This window comes from Siphateles boraxobius, unplaced genomic scaffold (genome assembly GCF_051911475.1).
Source record: "Siphateles boraxobius isolate OS27281-9 unplaced genomic scaffold, OSU_SipBor_1 68, whole genome shotgun sequence".
NCBI lineage: Eukaryota > Metazoa > Chordata > Actinopteri > Cypriniformes > Leuciscidae > Siphateles > Siphateles boraxobius.
In genome coordinates, this window is record NW_027509195.1 from 15,283,679 (window position 1) to 15,307,406 (window position 23,728).

Genomic DNA, 23,728 nt, shown 5'->3' on the forward strand with positions numbered 1-23,728 from the left:
GAGAGAGAGAGAGAGAGAGAGAGAGAGAGAGAGAGAGAGAGAGAGAGAGAGAGAGAGAGAGAGAGAGAGAGAGAGAGAGAGAGAGAGTGTTGAGAGAGACGATAATAATAAGTATTATAATAAATTAATTACTATGAATAATGTATTATTATTATTATTATTATTATTATTATTATTATTATTATTATCATATGTAAATCATAATAATAACAATAATAAATTGTATGTTAATGTTTTTTTAAAGTATTTTATATTATATGTAAAAATAAATAAAATAAAAGTATGTATGTAATAAATTATTATTAAACTATTATTACTATGATATTACTATATATGATGTATTATTAATACTATTATTGCTATTAATATATAGCAGTCATAATGACTTTATAATAATAATACTAATAATAATAAACCATGTTTTTTTTTTTTTTTTTTGACAGGTATTAACAACTTGAATGATTGGGTTAAAATAAATCTGCCTGCAGAAATGAGAGGCCTTGAGCAAATTTAAAAATACATGTAATCTTTTTTCAGGTTTTATAAAACTCATTGATGGTAGGCCATTATCAAACAAATGCACATAATATAATACAAGAATATATTTTAAAAATCGTATTCTTAAAACAGCTTATCAAAAGAAAAAAGAAAAACATCTGCAAAATGGAAGAGGAGCTCACACTGTAGTCAGACCTTGAAAGAAGGTGATTTGAGGTGAGAAACAGAAAGTAAGGAGCAGGGAAATAATGGAAGGAGGGGGGCATATGTGTCATCCCACAGCTGCCATTGAGGTGTCTTCTGTCCCTTTTCGTGTGTGTGGTGAGCAAGTGTGGCAGAGAGAGTTTGTCAATGCGTGTTATCAGGGGGGCGGTGGAAGTGGGCCGGCAATAAATACAGCCATCAGAGGCCGTGCAGGATTGTGGGCCGACAGGGGGCCGACAGAATGCTTCATCACTTCCTCTCATTCTGAATTTGTCCCTTCACTCCGCTACCCGCCCGTCTCCCATTATCACCACAGAGAGGCTTAGCACAGCACGAGAGCACAGTCACAAAGCGGAACACTCAGGACATTGCTGTCACATGGCCTGCTTATTTCACTTTCTCTCTCTCTGTCTCACACACACACGCACAGAAACAGTGTGCCAACCTGAGGGTTTTATGTGAGTGTGTGTGTACCATATCATTCATAGAGGCCGTAAACACCAGCGGTGCACAGTCTTAAAGCCTGTAATCCATATTTTTACGGAGTGATTTACAGGCATTAGGGATGTCAGGCCAGTCACTCTCAATCTGGCCAAACACTCTATATGGCTACATACTGCCAGTGTTTGGGATTGACCGCATTTTCTAACAGGTTTGACTGCATTTTTCAGTAGCTAGCCCAGCTGTTGTAAAAATAGCTTTGCTTTTCAGGATATAAGCAACAAGCTATTTTTTCATAATACTAGTGTGTAGCACAGTGGCGACTGCTTTAAAATATCATAGAAAGCACAACTTCCCTAAAATGTTATCAAAATGTAGCAATGATGTTTACAGTGCATATGTATATACAGTATAAGCACAAAACATGACCTAACACTTTGAAATGTTTTAATTGTACATTAACATACACTACAGTTCAAAGTTTCAGGGTTGGTATGATTTTTTTCACAAGTCTTTTATGCTCACCAAGGCTGCATTTATTTGATAAAAAAAAAAAACAGTGAAAAAAAGATAATGTTGTGAAATATTGTTATATTTTAAATTGTAATTTACTCCTTTGATGGCAAAGCTGAATTTTCTCCATCATTACTCCAGTCTTCAGTGTCACACGATCCTTCAGAAATCAGTCTAATATGCTGATTTGATGCTAAAGAAGCATTGCTTATTATTATTAATGTTAAAAACAGTTGTGCTGCTTTATATTTTTATACAGTTGTGAAATCATTGTATCCCATTACATGTTATAAAGCCTACATAAACATAAAATTGCCTGAACTGCATGTATAGGAATTCAATTAAACACTCAATTTAACAATATTTAACACTGTAAAAGAGGATTGAACAAACACATTCTGTTGCTTTCTGAACATTAGATAATCAAATCTTCATGCAACTCTGTTTCGATTCCAAAGGATCCTTGTGTATGTATAACGTGACTACCTCATCAAAATGCCCAAATGGATTTTATGGACACTGAGGAAAAACTGCAGAACTCCCTGAAATGGATTTAGATATGTGACCATGGACCACAAATCCAGCCACATGGGTCAATTTTCTGAAATTAAGATTCCGAAATCTGAATTAATAAGCTTTCCATTGATGTATGGTCTGTTAGGATAGGACAATATTTCGCCGAGATACAACTATTTGAAAATCTGGAATCTGAGGGTGCAAAAAAAATCTAAACATTGAGAAAATCGCCTTGAAAGTTGTCCATTTATGTTTGCGATTGTGCTGCATTCACTTACACAGATAAATGTTTTATACATTTACGGTAGGATATGTACAAAATATCTCCATGGAACATGATCTTTACTTAATATCCTAATGATGTTTGGCATAAAAGAAAAATGTATAATTTTGACCCATACAGTACAATGTATTGTTGGCTATTGCCACACACATATGCTACTTGTGGCTGGTTTTGTGATCCAGGGTCACATATGGTTAAAATGGAATTAAATGACACACTGCCCAAAACAAACACCAATAAACAGGAGATTTGGTGGGATTGTTAGAGCAGTGTGAAAAATATGTTTGTCCCATATTCTAAATCCAAAATCAATCTTCAATATTTAAAATGTTGGTGTTTGTTGGGGCAGTATAAACCAGCATTAGAGGAAGCTATAGGGAAGATTTACAACCATGTGCATTTACTTTTAAATTGTAACTTATTTACAGTGCTTAGCATAAGTGAACACACCCATGCTAAAGTTGATTAAATAGAGGAATAAAAAAAATCATCTTTTTGAAATTGATCTTAATGCCTTAATTTAAAAAAAATTGGAAAAATCCAACCTTTAAGGACACCACTTTTCTTTGTGAATGAATAATGTATCGTAAATAAATAAATGTCCTTCCTTAAAATACATGTTGCATAAGTCAGGACAACCCTATGTTAAATTCCCAATGAGGCAGGCATATTTTTATTTTTAAAGGCCAGTTATTTCATGGATCCAGGATACTATGCATCCTGATAAAGTTCCCTTGGCCTTTGGAATTAAAATCGCTCCACATCATCACATACCCTTCACCATACCTAGAGATTGGCATGGGTCACTTTCCATAAGATCATCTCTCAATGCAAATCAAACCAGCTATCAGGCTAACTGAAATAACACCATGCCAATCTCTAGGTATGGTGAAGGGTATGTGATGATTTGGGGCTATTTTTTTAAATTATTTGAACAAATGAAATCACTGTTGAGATATAGCAAAATCCCAGTAAGAGATTGATATGAAAGGTACATTTGATTTACATACAGGCCTATGAATAAATGTACTTATTTAGCTGGCCATAATTTAATTGAAGATATGTCATAATAACAACACTATGAAATCAAATTGAATGAGAGCTGATAAGCCAGAATATTTAATAAAAAACATAAGGTATAAGGGATGTCTTTGTGAATGACGGCTGCTCCAGTTCTGTGGTTGTCTGCAGATTTCTGTGGGCACATATTTCGTGTGGGCCTGCTCATCGCCTACTGTTAAATATAACAATGCAGCAAAGGGAACAGCAGCTTGACATGGTGCCATGAATGTGCGTCAAAGCACATGAGGCTGTCATTTGTTTGACGCAGGAAAAATAAGGAAACCCCAGCAAAAAAAAAAAGAAAAAAAGAAAAAAAAAACTATCATTAAAATAATTAATAACCAATTATCATGATCTAATATTAATGTTTTATCATGCTAAATGCTTGTCTGCTATGTTAAAGCAGGTCTGATCCGGCCCTAGCTGATCTAGGCTCTCAATCATAAAAATAAAAAGAGAAGAAAAAAGCTAAGCCTAAATATAGACCAGAGACAGGTCCATCACACAACAAATGTAGTTTATAAATTGTAAAAAAATAAATAAAAAAAACCACCAATGTTTTACCACCAGGGGCCATTTTGAAGGGGTCCCAATTATTTAAAAAAAATTCTGTTTTACTGTACATATGTAAATTAATTATTGTGTCCCCTATTAAAAATGAAAAAAAAAAACATTAATAAAACAATATCTAAGATGATTGCACTTACGTGTACTTACAGTGTACTTACCAAGTACTGGATAATATAAGGTAACTATATGGGTTAAGGTTAGGTTTAGGGGTAGCTTCAGGGTTAGTAGTTATTACTGTAATAAGTACATAGTATGAACATGGGGAACATGAGTATAAAATAAAATGCCACCATAAGATTATTCAGTGACAAAACATGATCACTTTATCTCAAAACTGTTCAGGAATAAATCTTACAAATGTTTAGATGAAAAAAAAGAAGAAAAAAAAAAGAAATAAGAGCATAGCCATACTGTAACGGTCACCAGCTGGAGTGCCCTTGAGAGCCACCAGAGTGTACTCCAAAACAGGCTATTGTCATTCCCTCACAAACTACATCTCCCATAATTCTCTGACTGGACTCATTAGCACTCATTGTTTTCAGCTGTGTCTCATCTTGTTTGCTCACCCTATATAAGCCTGGTTCTTTCTGTCATTCCCTGCGAAGTCAGCGGCCAGGAGTGCAGGCGCCGAGAAAGATGCCAGTTGAAAAATCAGTTTGTATCAGCCTGTCGAGCTATATTTATAGGTCAAGGCCTCGCCTATTTCGGTGGGACGTGACGTAGAACCTCTCGTAAGAGAACGTACTTGGTTAGTAACGTAACCTCGGTTCTCTCTAGAAGAGGGAACGAGTACTGCGTATCTTGCCGTGCTTACAACATGCTCTGGTTCGCTTCGGCGATGAAAAACCAGTTTGTATCAGCCTGTTGAGCTATATTTATAGGTCAAGGCCACGCCTATTTCGGATATATATCCCTATACCCCATTGGATATGGCGTCACGCAGGGCCTCTCTCGATAGGCTGCTGCTGTTGCCACAGGTCACTCAATAGGCACGCAAGCCGTCTTGCCTATGTCTGCATGCTGCTGCAACGCGTTTTACATGAATTCAAAATTAAGGATAATTTTTGGCTTCAATATCTCGTGGAAAAATGGGTTTTCCCCATAGCGTAAGATATTATGCAGTACTCGTTCCCTCTTCTAGAGAGATCCGAGGTTACGTTAATAACCGAGTACGTTTTCTTTATTTTGATTTTCGATCTTCTGTCCGGTTTTCTTGGTTTCCTGTTTTTGTCTGTACCCCTTTGACCCTGTTATAGTTTGGACTGATTACCCAGTGTTTATGACTTTTGCCTGTTTTCGACTTCGATTGTGGATTACCCTTTCAATAAAACTGCATTTGGATCCTCAACCTTTGTGTCTCGGAGCAGTACGTGACACATACAATAAAGTGTTTAGATTCAATTTAGAGACATCTTTCACCATCTTCCCCTCATTTTTGGATCTTATCAGCCGTAGTGCTTCCATCTGTGCTTATCTATTTTTTTTTCACCTCACATTTCCTGTATGGAAAAGTACAGCCTGGACACTGTAAAACATATGTTTCATTAGAAAAAAAGTAACATGAGGGTGAATAGGATAACCAAATTAAAATTTTTGGTATGAAACGATCCCTCTAACTGGAAGGGAAGTTATTAATCTTGAGTTTGGAACATCACATTTAGGCAACATGGTGCACAAAATATCCCAGACAGCAACATGGTGTCAGCCCAGATCTGGCCAACATCCGGTATAAGTGGACTCCACACGTACCAGATGTGGGCCGGATGTTATTCTTGCAAGCCTTGCAAACAGTGGGATTGCTAGTTACATTTTAAAAACTTCAATCTCTAAAGCTGCCCCTTCAAAAAGTCTCTGCTCAAATCGTGTTGACATTCAGTCCCAAAACTAGAGAGTGAAGGACACATGCACTCACCCACCCATCATTGCCAAGTTTTCGACGAAAAATAACCTCCATCAGAGCAAATGGTCATCATCGATGAATGTATACCGGGATGCGGCCTAAGTCATGTCTGTGAGCTAGTGCGAGTGATTCACCCTTTTTACACCACACCACTTCACAGCACTCACACATTTACCACACACCAGCGTCATTTCAACATACAACCAAAAAGGAAGTAGAGAGATGTCAGCGTTGCTTCACTAGTGAGCACTTTTATACAATCTTTAAAGTCTTAACAAGTCCCCTTCAGATAAAATAAGGAAGCAGTGGCTAAGCTGATTACTCACTGTTTCACAATTATTCACAGAGCACACCGGGTCATGTTTTCATTCATGATTTGTCTCCAAATCAGCCACCAAAAGGAACTGGCGAACAAACAAGTTTGGAATTCCATCATCAAAACAGCCCTTTTAACAAGCTTGTTAATGAGGGGGAGGATGCGAAACGTAATCTCTCCCTCTATCTCACGCTCGTAGCTTGCTGAGAATTCCCTAGCAGGATTCTGTAGAGATATCCACGGATAGCTCAACACAATTCTCCAAGTAATCGGCCGTTAACAAGAGGTCTGGGAAAAACATGGCTTTGAAAATAGTACAATGGGAAAATTATTAGCCTGCGTCGGCTTCTTTTATGCCAGAGGTGCTTATCTTTAGAGCAGTATTGTTTGGCACATAAGGCAAAGTCAAAAGCACTTATGAGACTTTCTAAAATGACAATAATGTGTCTGCATTTGATTTCATATTCCGTTTACTGTACAAGCATATACTTCTAATATTTGTAAAAGAGTATGTATGCACATTATTTGTGACATGCTGTTAACTAACTAACTAAGATCATTTTGACTTGTCCTTTTATTTTACACTAAGCAATAAACAAAAATTAAAGCCTTTTGGGAAATTCTACAGCATTGTGAATGTTAAAAATGTTCATCACACTATTTTTTTTTAAATTTAATTGCAAAGATAGTTAATTACTTTAGTTAACAAGAACTAAGATTGAACGTCTACTTCTTCTACAGCATTTATTAATCTTAGTTAATGTTAATATTAACATATACATTATTAAAATAAAAAGTTGTATTTGGTAAAGTCCACCTGTGGTGAAAATCAAGCTTTTAATGTTGTTTATATGTTTTAAGACAAACCATGTGCACATTTATAAATCATCACACCTGCTGAGTATTTTCTCCTTAAAACTGCAGTGAACCAAAGACAGTCTCAAAAACGATGTTTGAAATCGCTGGTGTTTCTGACGTCACAAATTACCTTGTAACCAATCATGTCATCGTGTGGATCTCTGAGCTGGTGTGAGCGAGTGGAGGCGGGGCTAATTTGCATATTCATAGAAAATGTTTATTGTGTTTCAACCGGTTTTGTGAATGGCATACTTTCTTTACTCTGTGAATGCTTTCAGAAGAGACAGCATCTTTGCAGAGTAAAATGATATGTGTGCAGTGAGTTGTAGAGATCTATAGGTTGTCCGGAAAGCACGTATATATGGTGATAGTTTGGGCGTGTATCATGATAATTATCACCTGCGCTCATGTTCTCTCTCATTTAAAGTAATCTGGATTCATCAACATCAGAATGAGCGTAAATTGGAGCCGTTGGAAATTTTGTATTGGATTCATTGCATATAAGAAAACTTATACGCAATTATTAGTGATTGAGACCTAATGATTCGGACAGCGTACATAATACAAATCTGTGTCTGTGGACTGCAGCACCTAAAAAAATAGAAGTGGTTGAGCAGACAGAGTGTTCTTGATGATGTGTTCTTTTTTCTTTCGTTTTTTTTTTTTACAGCTGATTCTGTATAAGACCAGCTGGTCTATTTAGAAAAGATGGGCTGGCTTGTTTTTGATGATACTGTCACATTTATAAGATATGAAGACAGCTGTGCCAGGTAAGTATCAATAACACTTATAAACAGTCTGTCCACATGGCGAGAGGAGAATTTAGGAGGAGAGTTAGAAAGGGAGTGGAGCACAGGTACCTTAATGATTTCATTTGTTAGAGAGCTCGAAAATGACTGGGCACAAATTTTTTTATTTTTTTTCAATAAACCTCTCAGTGCATTTGGATGAGTTATAAGGCAAGGCTGGCTCTGCTGTTTATGTGTCATTTGGCTTTATCAACATATTCTGCCACATAATTTATTTAAAATGAGTCACCTGGGATCCAAAGGCCCTTTCTGCAGTTTTTCCACTGTGAATGGAAGACACACAAAACCATATCCCGGCTGGAAAGTTTTCAAATTCGAGATAGACCAATTTGCCATCATCTGAGTGAAGCCCACAAGCAACAGTCCATTTGCATATGGCCGCTGCCTAAATTACCCACAAAGCCCTTTGTATCAAAACAGCAAAGTCGGTGATGCTTTTGTAGCTGCTTTTATACATGACTTTATGATATGCTATGAAGATTAATTGCTTCTACTACAATCTCAAAACCATAGGGAAAACTCTGCACACATAATGTGAAATTTGGAAACACATAAAAATGGTTCATGACCATTTCTAGATTTATAATGGGACAGCAGCGCAAATGATGCAGCTACAGAACTTTGTTATGCAGATGCACTTAGCTGCAAATTATATCTTTACAATCTTTCCTTTTAGGTGTTTTGCTTCACTCAGCAGATAAACGGGCACATAGCTTGTGTATGCTGAGTTAATGCTTTTAATGGATCCACGCTCACTTCATCCAGCTTTAAAATACATCTATTTAAAAAAACAATGCATGCTCATGAAAATTGTCACAGAAATAGGCTTCCATAAATATTACTCACACAAAAAGGTATACAAAAAAATGATGAAGCTAAAGAAAGTTTGCAATTGCACGGACTGAAACAAAAACAACATTGCACGCTACATTTACAGCTTTATTTTGGGTAGTAGCGCATGGTGAGGTCAATCAGAGGAGATGTGGTAGGAGTCCACTGATGTGACGCTTAGGGGCTAAACACAGTCTTACTCATTTCAATTCAATTTCAGAATGTGGGAATGAAAAGTAAAACCGTCTCAGCAAGTCAACATGTGTACCAACAGTGTACGAGGACAAGTCACCACATCAAAAGAGCTAGGAAAAGAGCTATAAAGAGGAATGGAGGGGAGAGAGAGTTTGAATGGCGAGTCTGGGTGTCTGGACAATGTTAGCCTCAAGCACAAACAATGTTGCAGAGCTGGGTGAAAAATGCAAGATTATTTGGCATATTCCAACACAGCAGGCTACAAACAACCATTGGCAGAGGAGGAAAGAGAGGCTGACACTCCTCAAAAGTGTATTTAAAATGCAAAACAAGTGATCAAAAATGAAACGCTATATTAATAAAATGTACCTACTAACGTACATAACACTGATCAATGTTATGTAAAAGGACTTTAAATAAATGTATTGTTTATGCAAAGGGTAGTTTTTTTATTTGTCCTATTTCTGTAAAGTTGCTTTGGAACAATGTGTATGGTAAAACGTTATACAAATAAATTCAAATGAATTCGAAAGGAAATTTGCCTACTCTTGCATAAATAACCAGTCATTGTCACAGTTTCACCAGACTAATAGCTCTATTTGGGAAGAATTAATCATTCTAGAATTATTGGAGTGGTTTTGTCGGGGAGTCAATCTGCATAGAAAATAATAAACAAATTACTAGCATAGATAAATACAATAAAACAAAGATAAAAATTAAATAAATGGTGCTTTATTTTTTTTTCAGGTAAGTCTAACAATAGGTACAGCAATTGAGTAATCAAATGTAAAATAATACTACATAGTCTTCACTGTATAAATTGTCCAGAAAAAAAAGAATGTTAACTCAATGTCAGCTCAGAATAAAACAAAACAGTAATGCAAGTTTGTTTCTATTTGTGGAAGGAACCGCATGTCAAAGTAAAACTTGAGGCCATGCATTGGCATAATTAAATATTTCTACACTGTGTAAGCATGGCATTCATAAGAACATAGCAATTTGGGTCTAAAATGAGCTTCTGGGGTAAGTCATCTTTGTTTTTTTGCATAATGGCGGCAATTTTGCCATTTAATGAGATGATGGCATGTGATGTATGTAGACATTTACACTGGACCTAAGGCTGTTTTCGCTGCCAGTGCTGTATGCCACTGCTGGACATGGTTATGACCATCCCTCTGGGATTACAAGCTGTTTCAGGGTTGGACTTTGGGAGAGATGATCTCACTATGAGCTCCGAGGGCTCCCTGGCTCATGAAGGGGAGTGAAACAGATGGTACACTGGACCTCCAAGTTCCAACCTTCTGGTTCTCTCCTCACACCACATATGTTTCTCCCTACAGCTACAGTACATCCTGGTGATGGGTTTCCCACAATCCAACATACTCATGGCATATCTGGCCCAAATGGGATAAGGAAGGACACACAGGACGTTTCTTTGGCAGGGTACGACAATGTCATCGTAGTAGGAAAAAAAAGGTTGATACAAGTCAATGGAATGAATTCATATGTCTTTCTTTGAACTTGCCACAGTGGTACAGTGATGGCATCACATGGTAATATGCATGGTTGCAAAATAATATATATATATATATATATATATATATATAATGAATCAAAAATAGAATCTATCTCAGATAAAATTGTGTTACTTACAATACTTTTGAAACACTTCTCTCATATTGTCCACAAAATAAGTTTGTTACATTTAAGAGAGAGTATTTAGAATTCAGCCATTAATACATTCTTGTATTCTGCTCAACACTGGTAATACGATTTAGGGTTACGTTTTATTTTAAGGTGGTGTAGTTACATTGTACGTACTCAAATAAGTTCTGAGTAATATGAATTAACTACATGTAAAGTTGTGATTAGGGTTAGGGTTTGGTTTAGGGTTAGCTACTTGTAATTATACTAGTTCACTGTTATTACTATGTAACCTTAAAATAAAGTGTTACCCGAAATAGTACTTAGCATATCAATGATATGCATATCATTGTTCTGAATTTTGCATGTACTTTAAAGGATTAGTTCACTTTCAAAAAAAAAATTTCCTGATAATTTACCCACCCCCATGTCATCTAAGATGTCTTTCTTTCTTCAGTTGAAAAGAAATTAAGGTTTTTGAGAAAAATATTCCAGGATTTTTCTCCATATAATGGACTTCAATAGCAACCAATGGTTTGAAGGTTCAAATGTCAGTCTCAGTGCAGCTTCAAAGGCTCGACAAGATCCCAGCCAAGAAATAAGGGTCTTATCTAGCGAAACGATCGGTCATTTATATATATATAAAAAAAAAAAAATATATATATATATATATATATATATATATATATATATATACTTTATATACTTAGATACTTTTTAACTACAAATGCCCGTCTTGTACTATCTCTGAGATGCACCACGCATTACGTCATCACGTTGGAAAGGTCACTCGTAACGTAGTCGTAAGTACCGACCCAGTGTTTACAAGTTTGGAGTATGAGGACCGTTCAAAGTTATTGTATGTTGAATGACACATATTTATATGGATTTGTGTCAGTTTATTGTTTAAAACGGTCCTTAATATGCTTGATGTTTAACGATGTCACGCGTGACCATATCAACGTGATGACGTAATGCGTGGCGCATCTCAGAGATGGTACAAGATGGGCCAGTGGCGGTTCTAGAGGGGGGGTGCCAGGGGGCCAACAAGCTTGGCCCCCCTTGTGGCCCCCCTAAATGTGGAGTGTGAAATAATTTTTACAAAACTGTTTTTTTTTGTTATCGTTGTTATCGTTGTATGCGTATTTTTTTATTATTATTCTATTTGTGGATTTGCTTGTTCACGTGACAATTCGCATCACATTCGCGGGAATCGCGGCAGAATAACGCCTGTCTCCTGCATGCGAGAGAGGAGAGAAGGAGAAAGCTGGTAAATGTCAGTTCAGTTGCAAGTTCATTCTTTGTGCGTATCGAGTGTGCGATGTGTATTGTCTATTATGATATTGTAATGTTTTAACTGTATACGAGGCACTGTGAGCTGACATCGCATTTGTCTATCGTCCTTTCACTGCTGTGTGCTGTTCATAGGTAGGCTATGTCCCCAAATTAGTTTATGTCTTATATTTATATCATATTATGTTCTTATATTAGAATATCAGATCAGCAAGAGTGCTGTTTTCCCGTGCACAATTGCAACTGTGATATTGATGTTATACAACAGTTAAATTAACAATAAGGTGAACATTGGGAGTTACTTTTTAGACACAATATTGTCAATATTGTTTGTTTTCCCTTTTTTTCGCCGACTAGAATTTCAAAATGAAACCGTAGCAGAGTCTCAATGCAACAGAAAGCGATGATTTATTGACTGAAATCCGCGATTTGAAGGAATCACTTGCTCCTTTCCCGAATGAATCAGCCGTTTGAACAAATCGGTTGAATGAATGAATCCCTCAACTCACTTATTAAGACCGTGACTTGCCGCCGGCTACTGGCGGTTTTAGTTTCATATTTAAAGTACCCTTTAATTAAAACATTAAAATTAGAAATCATTTCATATTTAAATATTGATTTAAAAAAAAATCTCATAGCTTTATTTATGCAATTATAAATGGAGTGTTAATATATTAATGCCGCTTCTGTGTCACCTCTAGACTGCACTGCAAAGATGGATTTTGATTAAATGATTTAATTTGACTGGTAACAGTGGTACTGTATAATTATTGTATAATTAAGTATTATTGTATAAATAAGTATAATTACTGTATAATTTGAATGTTAGTATTTGACATAAAATGTGATTCATAACTCTAAATAAGTTTAGAAAGAATGTCCATATATAGGTAAAAATGCCCCTGGAAATCAATTTAAGGTGGCAAATTAAATTAATAAAAAATTAATAAAAAATTTAATTTCGGTCCCTGTTGTTAACTGACCACTGCATAGAATATCAGCCATGTCACCAGCACAAAAACACAATCAGTAAAATATCATCTAATCATCAACAAAACATTGAAAATATTGAGATATATTTTTGTCAATATTGCACACCCCTAATAAATGGTATGAATTTTGATTTCTTCAGGTCTTAAAAAGCCTTAGATGTGGCTTTAAAAAGTGTGCAGGAACCCTGTAAACAGTTAGTAGTTACCTAGCAAGTCAGTTATTTTCAGTAAATGAATTAATAAGCTTCTTGGTCCCCATTGCTTTTGCTCTATAGTTCTCACCAAAATTAAGAGAAAGAAGGACATCATGTCAATTACAGTTACTGTGACTAATACTGAATATGTAGGCTTAATGCAAATGTAAAAATATAATGGAAATGCAAATGCATTGTTGAAGGATTATAAACATGGTATTTTGCCTGTTAATGCCTGCAGTGCAGAAAATGATATGACAACAATAAGGTCTAAATGTAACTGGCCCCTCTAACAGTACAACTGGCCCCAGCTTGGCCCCCCCAGTTGAAATGGTCTAGAACCGCCACTGAGAAGGGCATTTGTGGTTAAAAAGTTTTTTCTAGAAAATGACCGATCGTTTCGCTTGGACATCTTGGACGACATGGGGGTGAGTACATTATCAGGAATTTTTATTTGAAAGTGAACTAATCCTTTAACATCAAAACCATAGTAATACAATGGCACTTTTGTTTTATTAGTGTTGTCTGCACTTGCAGATGAATCTAAAAAGCCACAATGACTCAAAGTTTGACTTGCAAAAAAAAATGCAGGTGTTCATTAGTACATGCTATGAGATGTTGTTTAAACCATACATGTGTTGGTGAGTCTCTGTGAAGTACTGTAACAGATGGTAAAATCTGCCATCGATGAGCCACATTATTTGCCCATTTTCCATAACCTGTCAAAGTGTGTGTCATTTCAATGCACCATCTGATAATGTGCAGAAACTATTTTGGGCTTTGGCTCTTGTTATATTATGCTACACTTTAAGCATTACCAGATAACAAAGTCATCCTCTGGAATAGCTTTATGAAAGTAATAACCAGTGGTGTATACCACATAAACAGTGAAACAGTGTGCAGTAGCCTTATCTATAAAACAGATTGGCTGTGCAGGTATTGAATCTCAGATCTCCTGCAATCTCATCTATAATCAAAGCCAGAAAATGTCTTTTTGAGATCATATCTGATCTGGCTTCACATTCAAGCTCAAAATCCTGGATTGTGAAAGTGATATCTCGCTGTATTTAAAAAGTCATATTTTTGTGTAGTTTACATTCAGTAAGAGCATATTTATTAAGGTGAGAAAGAATGTGGTTAAACAGAAAGGGGAAGGGGGGTGAAATCAATTCACAGAAAAGTAAACTTCAGCATCTGGATGCCCTTGTCAATGCCTCCTGGAACAAATAAAGTTACAGAGCAGAACCAGGAACTAATCTCATTAATGGCTGCCATTTGTGAGTGATTAAGGTCTGTCCTCACTCAATGGCACACTGGACATAAAGTTCTTAGAGGTTAATAACCAGTTACAATCAATTACTCAACTAATATGATACAATCAATGGGTTCCTCTAATCACATGAGGTGACAAAAATGGAGTCGACGACTATCAAATCTCTGGGATATCTGAGCTGAGGCATAACAGGCCAAGGTGAATGCAACTAGCATTGTGTCTGTAAGGCTACGTTCACACTGCCAGTCCAAATCCGACTATTTGTGTATCCGATTGGAATATGATCTAAAATTATTGATGTCCACATGGTGTATCGCAACTTTTCAGATCCGATTTGTGTGTCCATGTAGCTCTTTCGTTTTCCGGAATATGGTTTCTATGGCAATGAAGTTGCACTGGTAGGCATACGCCAAAACCAACAACAACCGCAACATGGTTTTGCAATAAAGATGTCGTCTTATTTAAATTTTACAACATGACAATGTATAGCCCCTGCACTGGACTACTGCATCTTCTGAGGCAGTAGCAGAACCGTAGGAGGCTGGTCGTCTCTAACGGTTTCAAAATATGTTTCCATTATATTGTCATTTTCTGCTCATCTGGCACTTTGCAACAAGACAGCGTTGTTTCCTATAGCAACCTCTAACGTTTGTTTTAAGTGGCGTGAGAAAGTCACGATCAGATGGCGTGAAATACGATCAGATCAGTCAGACTGAAACAGATTTCCAGAAATGCGTTTGAATAGGATTTCAAACCACATATGGATGTAACTTGAAACGGATGTGTAAAAATCACATTTCATGTGATTTTTTTGCCATTCACAGTAGCTAAATCTGATCGAATTTCAATCGGATAAGCACCAAAATCGGATTTTGACTGACAGTCTGAATGTAGCCTAAGGAAAATACAAGTTAAGGTAGTTTTTACTAACACACACAGGGTTAATAGAACAAGATCTGAACCATAACCTCATACTTTGGGTTGACATCACAAAAAAAGATTCAAATGACATTTCATCTACTGAAACCATCTGCAGTATCTAGAATGAACAAAGACAAGAACGGGTCTTTTTCAAATACCAACTTTGATGTAACTTTGATGAAAGGTTTTGATCCACTTCAATACATAAAGTTCATGTTTTTTTATTTTTATTTTTTTTCAGCAAGGATTTTACAAATTAATCAAACGTGACTGTAAAGACATTTATAATATCTCAAAATTGTATCTTTCAAATAAATGATGTTCTTTTGAAAGTATCACAGTTCCTGCAAATATATAAAGAAGCACAACTGTTTTCAACAATGATAATAATAAGAAATGTTTCTTGAGAACCAAATCATATGAGAATGATTTCTGAAGGATCATGTGACACTGAAGACTAGAGTAATCACTGCTGAAAACTCAGTTTTGTCATCAAAAGAAGAAATCACATTTTAAAATATATTAAAATTAAAAAAAAAAAACAAAAAAAAACAGTTTCTTTATATTGTAAAAAATATTTCACAATATTACAGTTATGGAAAACATTACCTAGATTTTTAAAAGATTATTTTTATTACTTTAATATGATGCTAAAATTGAAATCCATTTTCATTTTTACAAAATTCATTTTTATTTAAAAATTATTTAACTGTCCACGTATGTGGACAACGTGCAACAAAGGCGTAAAATGGGACATAAAGCCACAGATGACAATATGGAGCATTGTGTTTTTATTATGGAATGTTATGTTATGTATATCAGCTCAGTTATTAAAAACAATAATATTACAATATAGGGGTGGCACGGTTCACAAAACCCACAGTTCGTTTCATATCACGGTTTTCGGGTCACTGTTTTCGGTTCTATACGGTTCTTGTTGTTATTTTTTCTTTTAATCTTTAACACTCCAGAAATTTACTTCAGCATATGATATAGGCTATAGCTTAATTATTCACAATTCAGGATACAGTATTAAAAAAAAATGTATATCATGTAATCATGCACAAACTGAATTTGACTTGACTTTAAGCACATTATTGAGACCATCTCTGAGGAAAGCTAGGTGACATTTTGATACAGCAAGAGAGAAGACATTGATGACATGCTTTTGTTTTTTTGACAAAAAAGGAGAATGTGTATTGCTATCTCTACAGGGACTTACAGGTATGTGCATTTTTAGCACACAAAGATTAAAATTAACTTGCATTTATCAAACTGTCAACGTCAGTGTAGCTCTTACAAAATGTTTATGTTTTTAAAAGAAAAAGATAGAAACTCTTAAAGCACTATCTTTTAAATAAGTCAAAATATGTTACACATAATTGCCTATAATGAGGCTATAACAATAGCAAAGGCATAACCATAAAGTGAAACATAAGTTCAACCTCAACACAAAAACAGTATCAACAATGCTTCTATTCCCTGAGAGTGAGGATACATTTTTTTCACTTGAAATTAAAGTGCAGTATTTGGAAACATATGACTGGAGTTCTTATCTAAACTTGGTGTCACTGTATATATTTAAATATCATAGGTAGCATGAAATCCAAAATTGTCCCACACAAGACTTAGGCTATACGACGCTGGCACATCCTCCAACTCCGGTTAGCCTTCCTTATATCTCCCACTTGACATTTCTATTCGTGACGAGACCTGCAGCACTCCATACTCCACTTTTATTGTAGGCTTGTTCGACTTGAACCGGCGCTGCACAGACCGATCGGTTTATGACATCAAATTACTGCGAGAGTGATTGAAAAGTATACGGAGCCGTTGCTCTCGCGGTACTTTGATGTTATTCATCGATCGGTCTGTGCAGCGCCGGTTCAAGTCGAACAAGCCTCATATGTATGTCCATTGTCCACACATCTCTTATTTCGCGCGAAAAGTAAACACACTGTCTGAGGTCACGGGCACGGGGTTACATTGTGCATGCGTCGAACCGTGCGACGCACACACGCACCGAACCGAGACAAACGAACCGAACGGTTATAATAACAATAAAACACATATTGTAGGAACTATAACAGTTACATATATGCGGAAACCTAGAAGCAATGTGCGCAACTCATGGAAAACATTCACTGCTGATTGTAACAACTTATTATTTTAGTTACTGTCACTTCCACTGTCCTCATGGGATATGTTCAGAGGGCAAAATGCTAATTTGTTTTGGTATGTGTAAAGTTGCCATTCAATGCCGTAATATGTCATTTTAAATAGTTTTTTGTGTTGATACATTTTTTAAATGTCAGTTTTATTACAATATAACACAATCATAACATATTTGCAAAAATAGAACAGATACACTAGCAGGTTACAGAAATCAGACTTTATGCAATGTGACTCCAATGTTGCATGACGTCCACATAAGTCGACAGTTAGTTTTTGGTGTATAAAAACTACATTTTACTCTAAATTTTTGTTTATAATATACTTACATATTCATCATACTTTACTGTACATACTAATATTATTATTATTGTATCTCAATTGACCTTCTTGTATAAATGATTTTAACAGATTTGCCTGGGGCACTTGGCTATCGCTGTCAGCCATATTGGATTAATGATGTCAACAAGCAATGCATCTTTGGAATGAAAGACAGTAGCAACTGTTACAATATTGCTGTCAATCTACTGACACTGCCCTCAAGTGGTTTGGAGAAAATTACCATGATAAATGAACCCTAAATAACGAACTGTCCACAAATGTGGACACCATGCACGAAAGGGTTTTAATCAAATAAATTCAGCATTGGTGAGTATAAAACAATTTACCAATAACAAATATTACCGACCTCAAACTTTTGATTGGCAGTCATATATATATATATATATATATATATACTATACCATATGTCAAATATATACCATAGTTTTTATATTCATTGAATTATCTGGCTACACAAGTTAAAAATGTTAAAGCTGAAACGACTTGGCCTCATGGACTAGACCAGTTCCCCATGTGTCTCATACCTTATCTTTAAACACTTTTTATTACAATAATTATTAGTTTAATTAGATCTAACCCTTGTCCACTCATTACTCACACATCTCCAAAGAACAGGGCTTGTTATCTTGTTGGGTGAAACCTCTTGAATGCATGGGTACACATTTTAAATCACTGCCTGGTTCTTTCCCATCCGGCTGCTATGCAGTCCAATTACGCAGATTTCGAGTTACTTACTTATGCAATCAAGTAATTACAACCCAATCTTACCCAAGTCGCAAGCACAACATAATCTTTAGATTGGCAGGGAAATTATGTCCAACGATGCACCATTTTTCGAGATGTGACAATTGCCTTCTTAATTATGATGCCATTGTGTCAACTTGCTTTCTCAACCTAATCAAAAGCGATTGTAATCATGAAAGTGGTCCTGAGATGTGGACCATGATGTTGTAATTGCATTTTAATCACACTGGTGTAGGGAACATGGGTTCTTGCTATCTCATCAGCTTCTTAAAATTGAAGTCAGAGAGAGATGTCTGTCAGCTTCGGGAACTAAAAGGGGCCAAAAAGGTTTTCTTTAAAACCCATGTAGGACTTTGTGAACTGTCTTGGCCTGACAGCAAGACCAGAGCAGTTTTGCTTGGTGAAGTGGAGAAAGAGAGCAACGTGACAGGGATATTAATTAATTTCATTTCCCAGAATGCGCTGCTCTTCTATAGTGTTTTATCTTTCACTTGAACCAAAAAGACTAGCTTTAATTAATGAGATTGTGCGATGTGATCCATCCTACTTGAACAAATGTGATCTATGCCGAGGTAAACTGACTTATTTTGCAATTAGTCTTATCAGAAGGGGTGTAGGAGCAATCTGAAAGGGGGGAGGGCTTTATAAATCTCATCAAACCTCTCATGACATGGTTTTGAATCACTATACATCCAATAGACACTCCCATATGAGGTACCATATGAAAGCTTAAACACTAAAATTTTCTGAAGCGTCGGTAGAGAGGTCAACAATTAGCAGATCATGGTCTAGATTCGGACCCCGGATTGGTTCCGTCTGGACCGTGCATCATTTCTCATTTAGTATAATTGTAAACAAACATATACAGCAACAGAAAACAAGAGGTCTGAGTCTGTGCAGTCAACCCTGTACAGCTACACAGCCACTTCATTTCCTTGTCAGACTGAAATAAAACTTCAGTTTTTACAAACGGTTTCATATGCGTGAACTGATGATTAGTACGAAATGCATTTGAAAATAAATTTAACAAGCTCCTGGCCACTTCCGACACACTCAGTGTCCGATTCGCTAACTCATTTTCATTTGCTTCTTTAAGTGGACTATAGGAGTAATGTAGGGAATAGTGAATTAGGGTATGGGGCTGATTTCGGTATGGGGCTGATTGATGGGACAGCCCCAGTGTTTCTCTGTATAGCCCTCAGTTTCAGTTGCCCAAGGCTTTGTCCATTATTAGATGTTAGTGGTTAGCTGTCTGTGTGTTTTGAGTATAATAATGTGGTGATAGGTAGATTGTGGTAGATAAACATTAGCCATATGGGGAAGCAACATATTTCTCCCAAAATGTTGGAAATTGCTATGAAACTGTTTATCAGTGTGCAATAAATAAAAAATGTGATAGAATCAAGGCCTGTGGATTAATTGTATTAAACTATTATGTAATTATAGAAATAAAAACCTATTGTGTTAAAGAGGCAGAAAACATTATAATAATTACGACTTCCTTCTTAACCAATCTGAAAACATGAGTTTCACATTTGCCTCAGCAGAGAGAACATTATATTAAGAGCAATAATAGAATGAATGGCAAAAGACCAGATATAAAAAAAATAAAAAAAAACACTTACCATGGTTGTAAAACCCATTTACCTATAACCTGAAAAACATTGCAGCTTTTTAAAGCTACGTCAAGCCAAAATTCAAAGTCTGTCTTTACAAACTTTGATTTTCTGGATAGAAATTAAATATTAAATATTAAATTAACTTTAAATTTCAACTTCCTTACACTAAAATTCAAATTGCTATTTGTGTTTGCCACTTTAATTCAAATTCAATCCAAAGTCAGTAATAGGTTTTTTTTAATAGGTTTTTTTTTTTAAAGGCATTCTCAACATTTATAATTTATCTACACATTTATCATCATGTGTATGTTCACAACTAACATTGTAAACAAAGCTCAGTTCACTTGAACAACACTGCAAAACAAAAGATACCCAAAAGGAAAACAATGAGTTATAATGCGGAATTTAATGGAATGATCAGCTGAAAAGTCAACAAAAGATTCAACCAAATTTGACTGGCTAGCAGAAGAAGACAAGTCACACACACACAACAGCTCACCAAAAACAAATCCAGCCATGATAAACCAGAAAACACAACTCAGGACTAACACAGAAATTCATAAATACAGTCTTCAGCCCACATAACAGATGGGACACTATGTTTATATTTATTACATCACCTGCAATCATCCCAAAACACACTGTTCTTTCTGAAAGCCACGGTAACGACAGAGCATCCTTTCAGGCCTACCCTCCCCCTTCTTCTCACCTCCTCTCCATCCTTAAACAATGACCTCCACCTGACATAATCTCAGCAAAAAAGAGCAAATCATTTTAACCACAGCATAAACTGAACAAAGCTAATTGTCATACATTACCTTATTTTTTTTTTCTTGAGAGAGCACTTAGCCTTAGCACTCAAATCAGATGCAGGAGAACCTCTCAGATTCAACCCCGGCTAACAACATCACATGACTCTGTACCATCTGCTCCTTGCTTATAATCATGTGACCTGAATGAAAACCCGGGATTATGGGATATGTAGTTTAATTTTAAGAATGCATTAAAGGTGTTAATTGTGATTTAGATTGAATCACTTATATAAATTCCTAGAAAATGTGACAGCATATTCATATATTCATTAAAACTGCAGGAATTGTTATAATTATTTTAAATAATTATATAATAAAAAATTGTTTTTACATTTATGGGAATTTTTAAATGCATTTAAATGATTATTTTTGTTTATTTTAATTATTTTTTTCACTTTGCATAGTATAATCTAAATCATTCAAATACATTTTTAACATGGGCTCACTGGAAATAAATAAAAGACAAGGATTAAGTGGTAGAAAAGACTGAACTGAGAAAATGACCTTTTTTGGTCGGGCAAAGAGAGTGGCTGTTAATATTACATTAGCCCATGCCTGTGTATGAATGTGTGGGGGTTGGTGGGTCAGCAAACGCCTCTGGGTTAAAGGAGTATACAGACCTGAAAGACAGCCCACTGTCCTCTCATTCCCTCCTGCTACACACGCACATTTCTCCTAGAAAGTGGACGGAATTGTTAAAGAGCCTCGGAGTGGGGCTGTACACAGAGAAACTGAATTAAGTGAAACAGGATGTCACTCCCGCCACCCCTTGACCTTCACACACTCACACCGTCTGCATATGCAATGCATGTCAACCTCAAGACTGGATCTAGGACTGTGCCAGGACCACCGGCCAAATGCGACACTGAGAATTCATCATCAACAGAATGGAAGCGGCATTAATTCATGAAATACAGCCAAGGAAGAGGCAACTCCTCTATTTCATTGTCATTAGTTTAACACCCTGTCAATCAAAATTTATGTTTGCAAGCAAATAAATTAAATCAGTAGAAAATGGTGGACAGACTAATGACAAAGTAAACGACTCACTTAGAATTCATTACTTTCGACCCTAATCCAAAATGTGACCAAGAAATTAACGATTAATATTAATAGCCATACATCACATTCAGATCCCTCATGTAACCATATTCAAGGATCAATCACTTTTACTGTCTTATAATTTATTTTGGACAGTGATTTCTAAAATAATATACATGTATAACGATAATTAGCAGGTAAAAATAAAGCTGCACAAATATGCTTGCTACAATATTATTAGTCGTAGTATGTATATATATATATATATATACTGTATATATATATTAAAAAGACAGTTATGTTATTATTATTGATAAATAATTGAATTTATATTTTTAAAAACAATATAAATATATATAAACAATATATATATAAATGATAAAACGATTTTTAAAAACAATATAAATTCAATTATTTATCAATAATAATAACATAACTGTCTTTTTTAAGAATATTTTGATATATATATATATATATATATATATATATATATATATATATATATATATATATTATATATATATAAGGAAAAAAAGTATATAAATATATATATATATATATTTTTTTTTTCACAACCCACTGCTATACAGCTATCTACTGTTTCTCATTTGTTTTTTATGTCTGACAGGTGGGCATGTGTGATACAGATTCCGAGGTCACTTTTAAAGAGGTAGATGTGGCCCTTGTGTTTCCTTACACTGACTGTGGGAGAGCTGTGGTGATAGAACATGAAATGAACCAGCATGCAACAGTCTCCAGACTGAATTATAGATGCCGCCCATCTGCTGACAGAGGAGCAGTCTGTTAGTCCTCCTCAGTGTCACCACTCTGGGGGCTCAGAGATCCTGGCCCATTCATTCTCACCTCCTGCTGAAATAAGAGAATCTCCTCTTGACCTGTTCTCTCTCGGAGAATTGAGGTTTTTTCAGCAGTGGGAATGGTATAATTAACATATCATAGCAACTAATTACTAACAGTCAATGGTCATTATGTTTACAAATAATATAGAAATGTATCAAATATACAGTAATTTAACAGCAAAAGTGTGAACTTTTTTATATATAAATTTATAGGCATATGCATTTACATGCTTCAATATTGTGTGTCATTTTGACCCAGAAACACATTTTGCTTCAAGGTAAAAAGCTTTCTAATTATAGAATTATTGCGTTTCTACTCCAATCCGTTTGCCAAGATCATTTAAATGTTGGCTGAGACTTTCCTTTTTGCTTTAGTACATAAACTCTGAATGTGTTTCTGGGTCAAAGTGACTATGCAAAATGATGCCAAATTGATTGCAATTTCTACTCACATCTGAAACTTCTTTAAAAGAAGAACCAAACACAGCTTAGTTGACCTGAAGAAAACAGAATAATTTATTTTTTGCCTTGACATTGGCACTCCCCTTGTATTTAGCTATTTACATACATTATAACAATATATATATATATATATATATATATATATATATATATATATATATATATATATTATTTTTATTATTACAAAATGTATTATTTGATCTATTATTATTATATATTATTTAAATATATTACATATTATACAAATATATTTTAAATATATTAGTATTAGCAGTAGTAGGAATTTTGTATACAATTGTAGCATTTCATTATTTATATAAGTGACATGCAAGGCAGTATGGTTAAAATTTCGAACATTTATTT

The 23,728-nt window shown here is 35.3% G+C and overlaps 1 protein-coding gene across 1 annotated transcript in view; it reads right to left on the minus strand.

Annotated features, from left to right (window-relative positions):
• Positions 1–21,095, minus strand: part of tsnare1 (T-SNARE Domain Containing 1) — a 169,999-nt gene extending 148,904 nt beyond the window's left edge. Inside the window, exon 1 of the mRNA XM_077214209.1 lies at positions 21,009–21,095. The gene's annotated coding sequence lies outside the window, so the exon portion shown is untranslated. The remainder of the gene's footprint in view (positions 1–21,008) is intronic.
• Positions 21,096–23,728: the final 2,633 nt, after the last annotated feature.